The sequence below is a fragment of the Petaurus breviceps genome, unplaced genomic scaffold (assembly GCF_028583685.1).
Source record: "Petaurus breviceps papuanus isolate PSGF00001 unplaced genomic scaffold, PetGlider_PUasm1.0 188, whole genome shotgun sequence".
Lineage (NCBI taxonomy): Eukaryota > Metazoa > Chordata > Mammalia > Diprotodontia > Petauridae > Petaurus > Petaurus breviceps.
The window spans coordinates 15,557,025-15,566,778 of record NW_027185804.1 but is presented as its reverse complement, the minus strand read 5'-3'; the positions used below and the strand labels follow the sequence as shown (position 1 = coordinate 15,566,778).

Here is a 9,754-nt window from a genome sequence, read left to right as displayed (position 1 = left end):
AATAGGTCCTAGTGCATCCTCCATAGAAATAAAATTGGTGTCTGATAGCTCAGAGTGAGAGAAAATAGCAATTGTTTCTGTTTTGGCCAAATCTCTGAAAGTAAAGGAGGATAAGAATCCAATCAAGGAATCTTGGTTTCATACAAGAAACTAGCAGGCTAAAACTGAACTAATGGTATTTTTTTTTTATTCTGGAAAACTTTATTTTTATTGTAGGTGAATGGGACAAAGCAATTTAGATGATTCCAATTTTGTTGGCAACATCTAAAGCATCATAGTCTGGAGCAAGATGGACATAGGCCTTCTTCTCTCCATCAGGCCGGATCAGTGTGTTGACCTTGGCCACATCGATGTCATACAGCTTCTTTATGGCCTGCTTGATCTCATGCTTGTTGACCTTGACATCCACAATGAAGACTAGGGTATTGTTGTCCTCAGTCTTCTTCATAGCAGACTCAGTGGTCAAGGGAAACTTAATGATGGCATAGTGATCGAGCTTGTTTTTGCGAGGGGCACTCTTCCGAAGGTATTTGGGCTGCCTTTGAAGTCTCAGTGTCTTGAGTCGCCAGAAGGTGGGGGATGTATGGATCTTCTTCTTTTTGTGGCTATGGACACCCTTCAGCACTGCCTTCTTGGCCTTCAAGGCTTGGACTTGGCTTCTGTCTTGGGGGGGGGGGAGACGACAACAGCTTCCTTCTTTTCCTTCAGCGCCATCTTGGGGGAAAGGCTGAATTAATGGTACTTTAAATCACACTCCAAAGATGACTAACTCCCACCATAAGTATTTAAGGCAATGGTAAAAACAAACAAACAAACTAATCTAAACAGTGAAGACAAGGACAAGCAGCTCCTGACAAAAGGAAAATGTTTGATTCGTGGAGAAATGTAAGAAAATAAGGGAAATTCATCAGGAAGGTGATGTCTTGACTTGCAGGTGAATGGGATTTCAGTGAGACATGGCTGTGCAAAGTCACCAGCCTTTTCCCAAGCTGCCCTTTGCCATTTGGGACAACTCTAGGTGTTATGAAATATTTTTCCTTCCTTTTAGTATAATTTTGTTTATTTGCAACTTTCATCCATACTTCCAGGTTCTGTCTTCCGTAGTCAACCAGAAAATATAATCTTTCTTCCATATAATATGCCTTCAAGTATTTGAAGCTAACTTTCTCATCTGGTTAAATCTTGTCTTCTCCAGCCAGTTCCATCAGTAAATATTTATGATCTCATGACACTTCACCAACTGGTCCTCTTTCTTCTGAATGCTCTTCATTTAATGAGTGTTCTTACAGATTGAATTTTATTTTAGTACATAAAAGAAGCCATTTTTTGTCTCATTTCTTTCTAAGCCTTAATCACTGAATGGGTATTGACTCAGATAAACTTAAGACCTGGGAAAGACCTTAACTTATAAAGCCCAAGATCTCCCACTGCATCCAGGGCCATCTCCAGTACTTATCTATATCTTGCACTGGATCCAATTGACTCTGGAGGAGAGAGTGAGTCTGGTGAGGTTGCACTGCCCTACCTCACAAATCCAATTCACTTGTACAGCAAGACAGCACCTTCCTGATATAATTGATCCCTTTCAAGAATGAAAGACAAACAACAACAATATTCTTTCATTAGAATTCTTAAAGGAATGAGAGGCTAAGATAACTTATTGAACACATTGTAGAGATTATCCTTGTTCAGGCATGTGTTGGGGTAGCCGGTTTCTAAGATCTGTTCTTTCCATCTAAAAGATTTATGATTCTAAGAAGTGTACACACATGTCTGTTTAGGAATATGAACAACATCATTTACAATTTTTGAAATGTACTATATATGCCCCATTTCTGTGACTATCTTTCAAAGATTTGTTTCTCTTACTTCCTTTATCCAGCTCTTTCCAGTTGGTTCTTGGTCAGTTATGCTGTCATGAACTTTTATCAACACATACATTCAGAAATTTTCTCTTTCCTTCTTTTTTTCACCTATTTTATTTTATTTATTTTAAAGTAAATTTATGTTTATTTTAGTTTACATCATTCATTTCCACAAGATTACGAGTTACAAATTTTCTCCCCTTCATTCCCCTACCCACCACCTCAAAACAGTGATCCCACTGTATACCCCCTCCCCCATTCTGCTCTCTCCTATATCCTTTTCCATCTCCCCTCTGACCTTGCAGTAGGGCAAGATGGATCTCTATACCCCAGTGCCTGTATATCTTATTTCCCAGTTACATGTAAAAAATAATATATTTTTTTAAATTGATTTTAAAACTTTGAATTCCAGATTCTGTCCCTTCCTCCATCATCACCCATGGTTACTGGGAAAATAAGCAATTCAATATAGGTTGTACATGTGTAGCTACACTGTACATTTCCATAGTGGATATATTGTGAAAGACTGACTATATTTCCCTCCATCCTATCCTTCCCCTCTCTTGATTTATTCTTTACTTTGACTCTGTTCCATTTCAAAAGTGTGTGCTTCTAACTTCACTCTCACCCCCAACCTGCCATCCCCTCCATCATCCCCCTCTCATCCCCTTCCCCCCTACTAAACTGTATGGTGATATACCTTATTTATTGTGTATGTCATTCCCTCCCTAAGCCAAATTCAATGAAAGTAAGGTTGACCCATTCCTTTTTGCTTTCTGTTCACCTCCATTGTAACAGTTTTCCCTTGCCTCTTCTGTATGAGATAATTCACCCCATGCTGTCTCTCCCGATTTCCTCTCATTATATTCCTCTCTCACCTTTCAATTTCACCTTTTAAGTATCATTCCTTCCTATTCAATTGGTCCTGTACCCTCTGACTATGTATACCTCTACACATATATACACACTCACATATGAATTCATATGCCCATATACCTTCCTATATATTTACATGTGTGTATATATGTACATATATATATATATATATATATAGATTTATATTCCCTTCAACTATTCTCATACTGAGAAAAGTTTCATGAGTTACAATTATCATTTTTCCATGTAGGAATGTAAATAGTTCTACTGTGAAAATTCCTTATGATTTCCCTGTTTACCTTCTCATGCTTCTATTGCTTCTTCTATCTGAATGTCAAATTTTACATTCAACTCTTTTTTTTTTATCAAGAATGCTTTAAAGTTCTCTATTTCATTGAATTATCATATTTTCCCCTTAAATGTGAGGCCCAGCTTTTCTGGGGAGGTGATTTTGGTTTTAATCCCAGCTCCTTTGACCTCCGGAATATCAAATTCCAAGTCTTTCAATCCTTCAACATAGAAGCTGCCAGATCTTGTTTTATACTGATTGTGTTTCCACAATATTCAAATTATTTATTCTTGGCTGCTTGTAATATTTTCTCCTTGATCTGGGAATCCCAGAACCTGGCTATAATATTCCTAGGAATTTTCTTTTGGGGATCTTTTTCAGGAGGTGATCAGTGGATTCTTTCAACCTCTATTTTGCCCTCTGGTTCTAAAACATTAGGGCAATTTTCCTTGAGAATTTTTGAAGGATGAGTTCTAGGTTCTTTTTTTGATCATGACTTTCAGGTGGTCCAATAATTTTTTAATCATCTCTCCTGGATCTATTTTCCAGGTCAGTCTATTTCTTCATTTGTTTGGATCTGTTCAATAGTATCTTGATTTCTCATAAAGTCACTAGTTTCCATTTGCTCCAATCCAATTCTGAAGGAATGAATCTCTTCAATGAGCTTTTGAGATTCTTTTTCCATTTGGCAAATTCCACTTTTTAAGGCATTCTTCTCCTCATTGCCTTTTTGAGCCTCTTTTGCCATTTGATTTAGTCTATTTTTTATGGTGTTATTCATAACACCTTAAAACATACATACATAACACATATATTCAGAAATTCTTTCTTTCCTTCTTTTTTTTCATTTTTTTTCCATTACCAGATGTACTATTTCCAACTGAGTGTAATCCCTCCTCTTTCCAAAGATAAATTTCCCTTATTTATTTATTTCTTTACATTTCTCCACTAATCAAACATTTTCCTTTTGCCAAGAGCTGCCTGTCCCCGGCTCCACTATTTATGTTCTTTTTTCCATTGCCTTAAATACTTACAATGGAAGTTAGCCATCTTTGTAGTATAATATAAAATACCATTAGTTCAGGCAAATGATTGACTCAGTTTTAGCCTGCTAGTTTCTTGTATGAAACCCAGATTCCTTGACTGGATTCTTATCTTCTTTTCCTTCCAATATACTTGTCTGGGTTCATTATCACAACTTTTCCCATAGATACTTGCCTTATATATTGTCTAAACCATTAGAGCTTGATTAATTACCTGGATTCTGGAATTAAAAGTCTTGGCTCATGTTTTTAGTGAAGTGTATGACTCCTGATGTCATCTGTAATCGTGTCCCACTTACTCACCTTGACCTGTAAAGCATCATTTTGCCGCCCACCTTGCCTAGCTGTAGTCTCTTAGCTTTCCCATGAGTTCTAGTTCCTATTCCTATCTTTTTTAGGCCATTCCTATGCTCTTCTTTTGAACCTTGCTCTATTCCTCCCGAACGTGGATGGTTGCCCTTTTTCTATAACTGAATGCTTAGAACCCAAGTACGAACAATCATTTCTGTTTTTGCTTTAATGAAATAAACAAAACAACCACAATTGAATAATATTTTAGAATATGGAATTATTCTATTATTGTGTTGCATTTTTGCTAAGGAAATGATCGTTATGCTTCCACTAATAAGAAGCATGAGAATAGAAAAAATAAACTTCATGGAACCATTAACCGGAAAAAAAAAGACCTAATATTTGTTATCTTTGTGACATTGGTCAAGTTAGTTTTCTTCTCTTGGTCTCATTTTCTTCTTTCAGAAATCTGTAGATTATTTCTAAGATTCTTTCCATTTCAAACATTCAACAATTCTATGACTATTTGCCTCCCTTCTTTCCCAATCTCCACCGTCATCTCTTTGTGTGTGTGTGTGTGTGTATATATGTGTGTGTGTATGTATGTATGTATTGTCTACATGTATATATATATATATATATATACACATATAGACAATACCTACTACAGTCTTCTACTCAGTGGATTAACCAGTTCCTTATATTATGTTCAAATATAATATGATATGTTTTAAGCTTTGTAAAGCTTCAAAGATGAACCACATCTTTTTCCACCAGACACAATTCACTATAATTCATCATATTCAAATCTGATCAATGCTCTTAGGATGTTTGGGGAGGAATTTATTCTAAACTATTTAGAGTTAATTTCCCTATCTACTGGACAATTTCAGCATAAGCAGATTACTACTAAAGTAATCACTGCTAAATCATGAGTAGATTTAATCACCCACTTAGAATAATTACAACTTTGCTATAGGTAATCATCTTGATTGATTACTAGCTCTGTGTCTAACTATCTACCATTACGTAATCTGATTTAATTGGTAACTCATTTTAACACAATAATTATTAATCAACACACAGACAATATAATTGAAGTCTTTGACTAGTTGATAATATTTCTGCTATTTAGAATGAGTGTTTGTATCCCAGATTTTTTTAAAGTCCTTTCACTGCCAAATTACCTGATGTTTAATTTGTTATATTTTTCTATTTTTATACATGAATGTGGTACCTCTCCCAATAGACTGTGACTTTCTTGATGACAGGAGCTGTTTTGATTTTTGCCTTTGTATCATTGGCAAATAATATGGTGCCTGAAACATAGGACCTCCTTTAAAAATGCTTATTGATTGACAGACTTCTAAGAGACTTTAAGGCAGAGAATCCAAGGTCACACAAGTAGTTATAAAAGATATAAGAGCAGGTTGTAAATGGAGAGGGAGGAGTGGAGAGGTAAAGAGAGGGGGAAGAGGGAGAAAAAGAGAGATTTTAATTTAGCCGCTATCATTTGTCTGGGGGGAATGAGGGGATGGTGGTGGTATGGATCCTACTGCCAGTATGCAACAGTCTCTTTCTCAGTTGTCTAAAAAATTGAAAAAGTTTATCAGGGTGGCTAGGTGGTACAGTGAATAGAGCAACAGCCCTGGAGTCGGGAGGACCTCAGTTCAAATCTGGCTTCAGACACTTAACACTTATTAACCGTCTGACCTTGGGCAAATCACTTAACCCCAATTGCCCTGCCTCCCCGCCCCCCTACAAAAAGCAAAAAATAAACAAATAAAAGATTGTCAAAAGAAAGTCAATTCAAGAAAATAATATTTATTGTACAATAGGCCCTCTTTTTCTTTACTGACCCAATATAGGCATCTCTCATATATTAAACTTGTCTCTTTTATGTAGAATAGACAAGAAACTGTAAAGCACATTTCTCAAAAGAGAATCTTATTTTCCTGTTGATCTTCATCATAAAATCAGAGATATTTTCCCCAAGGTCGTCCTCCAGGAGGCAGAGTTGAATACTTAAATCAGGGAAGAGTGGATATGATAAAGCTAACAAATGAGCCCATCCTGATAGCATTTAGCAAATTATAGTATATAGGAAATATTCATCCAACTATAATGTGTCTTGCCCTTGAGATTTTTAAAAGAACATCGAGCCTGTATATCTTTTACTGATACTACTTTCATTCCCTCAGCTCACCCAGTCACTGAGGTTCTTTCTAAAAAGAAACAGTGGGATTAGCAGGAAGAGAACTCTCTATAAATTAAAAAAGATCTTAAAAGTATTTTATTTTTTCCAGTTACATGTAAAGAGAGTTTTCGCCCATCTCTTAGATGCAGACAGGCTTTTATGTGAGACTACATTATAATATTGAAATTCGTGGTTTTCTTTTTCCTTCTCACCTTTGGAAGAGTATCACTCATAAATCAGAATACCAGTTCTTTTATACTGAATCACCTGACTTGAGCCTGCATCTGCTATTCTCCAAAAGGACATTCATTTGGTGATAAATCCCTATCTTTATGATGGCAAAAGATTGAAATTGCATCATATTGGACTTTGGGAGCTCAGGCTGGCTTATTGCAATGGTTTCTTCTAGCTTTCAGAGAAGAAAATCAAATTGAATTCAAGTATTCATGAAGCTGCACATTTGCCCATTACCCTTTGTTGAGTGCCTGGGATAGAAAGGAAAAAAAATCAAATAACCTTTGGCCTCAAGGTGCTTTCATCCTATGGGGAAGGTAACTCCTACATAAAAGGAAACACAAAGCATATTCCAAATAATTTGTAGTTCAAGAATGCAAAAACACTAATAACTAAGAATATTAAGACATGCCTTGGGTAGAAGACAGTTACTGAATTGTGCTTTGAAGGAAGGAAAGTGTTAGAAGAAATGGAAGGAAGGAAGGAGACTGCTCCAGGAATGTAGAAAATGTATAAAAACAGAGGAATAAGATGACATATTTTGGTATATATATATATATATATATATATATATATATATATATGTATGTATGTATGTATGTATTCATATGTCTTTGTAACCTTGAGACTTCCCTTTTTTAATACTCTTGTCCATATATCCTCCAATATATCTACAGGCTTGAACATACACAGACAGAGCCCAACTTATATTCTCTTTGCTGGAAAAATAATTGGTTATGGTGGTGCTGGGTTGGTGAGTATAAGAAGGGAAAAGAGGTTGAATGAGGAAAACACAATCAAAATAAGTACACTACCGTTTTATGTTGTATCCACTTCATGCCAAATATTTGGATAATAAATGATAAAAATAGATGATAGTTGAAATAATTAATTTCAATATATTGAAATTCAATTAGGTGGTAGAATGCTAGACATGAAGTCAGGATGATCTTGTTTAAAATTTAGTTTCAGACATATTTCAACCTTGTGACTATGGGAAGTCTCTTAAACTCTTTTAGCTATAGTGTCTTTATCTGTAAAATGAGGATAATAATAGTTGTGATGATCAAATGTAGAGCATTTCACAAATCATAAAGTGCTTTATAAATGCTGGATACAACCATGAATTTTAGCTACATTGCATAGATTTATGCATGTTTCCTGACATACAAGCAGAGTTGAATAATCACTATCTTTCAAAAGTGTTGGTTTTCTCTATTATTGTGGTTGTAAAGTAATTTGTCCAAAATCATAACCTAAGACTTGCCTCAAACTTGAAAAGAAATCTCTTCTCTGACTTTGAACCCAGAGATTTCTCTATTAGCTGATGGTCCAAACAACTGTAAGACAGAAGCACTCTCCTAGTGAATCAAATTGAAGTATAAGGCATAGTAGTACTGGACTTGTGTCAGGAAGATGTGAGTTCAATTCTTCCTCTGATATTTAATAGGTGGGTGACCCTGAATTTTCTAATTTCTCTTTTTTGGCCTAAGTCTTCTAATCTGTAAAATATGGATAATAATATTATTTACAGCAAAGGATTGTTGGGAGGGCAAAATGAGACAAACTATCTGGCTCCTTGCAGACCTTAACATGTTATAGTAAATGACGATGATTACGATGATGATGATGATGATGATGATGATGACATACATCCAGATATTAATAGTCGTATTTTTATAGTAGCAAAGACCTAAAAACAAAATAATTGCTATATGAGACTAGGTAACACATGTGATGACATATGAAGTGATACAAAGTTAAGTAAGCCGAACTAATTAAACAATATATAAAATGACTACAGAAAGGCACATGGAAAAAAATGAAAGATGAATAACTGTAATAGCTAAGTTTGTACCTGCAGAATACAAGAGAAAATACACATCTTTCCCTTCATTGTGGTGTGATGGTAATGGGATTTGAAGTTCTTCCATGCCCCTTGTATTGGTGATCAAAGCAGTTCTTTGCACCTTGTTTCAAGTTCATGATTATATCAAGTATTAAGATCCAGAACTTGTGAATCTCACACTGGGAGGAAGTTGCTGATTTAAGCAGAAGGGGCAGAACAGAGAGGAGCTAATACCATATATAAGGAAAAGCCCAAGATAGAGAGAGAGAGAGAGAGACAGACAGACAGACAGACAGAGAAAGAGAGAGACAGAGACAGAGAGAGAGACAGAGAGATAGAGACAGAGACAGACAGAGAGACAGAGAGAGACAGAGACAGACAGAGAGAGAGACAGAGAGAGAGAGACAGAAAGAGAGACAGAGAGACAGAGACAGAGAAACAGAGACAGAGAGAGGGAGACAGAGAGACAGAGAGAGGAAGACAGAGAGAGAGAGAGAGAGACAGAGAAAGACAGAGAGAGAGAGAGAGAGAGAGAGAGAGAGAGAGAGAGAGAGAGAGAGAGAGAGAGAGAGAGAGAACTACTGGGTTCCTGAGAATTTCTAAGAACTGCTATGAATTGAGAACTGCTGGGAGGTAGAACTTCGGAAAGCCAGGAAGAAATTCTTCTGGGAACTGATTTGAGAACTTCTGAAAGCTAGCCAGAGCTACTGAGAACTTCTGAGAGTCAGCCAGAAAGGCCAGAAATAAAAACTGCTAGGAGCAAGCAACGTGGAGACTGAGGAGCTACCATGAGTGAGGAGAGGAGGATCCTTGCATGAGGTAGTTCCTTTTGTTTTGAAGGTTTGGGAATGTTAGTATTTGCTGCTCTGACCATGTGTACCAACTCTGTGGTTACTGTAATGGATTTGAATTTCTGGTTTGGGCACTTGGCTTTCTGGTATTTGAATAAATGCTTTGGTTCCATCCTACATGTGGAGAGCTTGTTATATGTTGTGATTCACAACGACAGCAGCATATTCATAGCCAATGTGGATGCTGTGAATATCACATTGCTGGTACACATGATGGTGAGGAACAATGGATGGGAATAATTGTATATATCAGTATATA

General features: G+C 36.3%; 1 pseudogene; it reads right to left on the bottom strand.

Moving 5' to 3' along the window:
• Positions 1-235: 235 nt before the first annotated feature.
• The window catches only part of LOC138163675 (large ribosomal subunit protein uL23 pseudogene), a 42,022-nt pseudogene continuing 32,503 nt past the window's right edge, over positions 236-9,754 (bottom strand).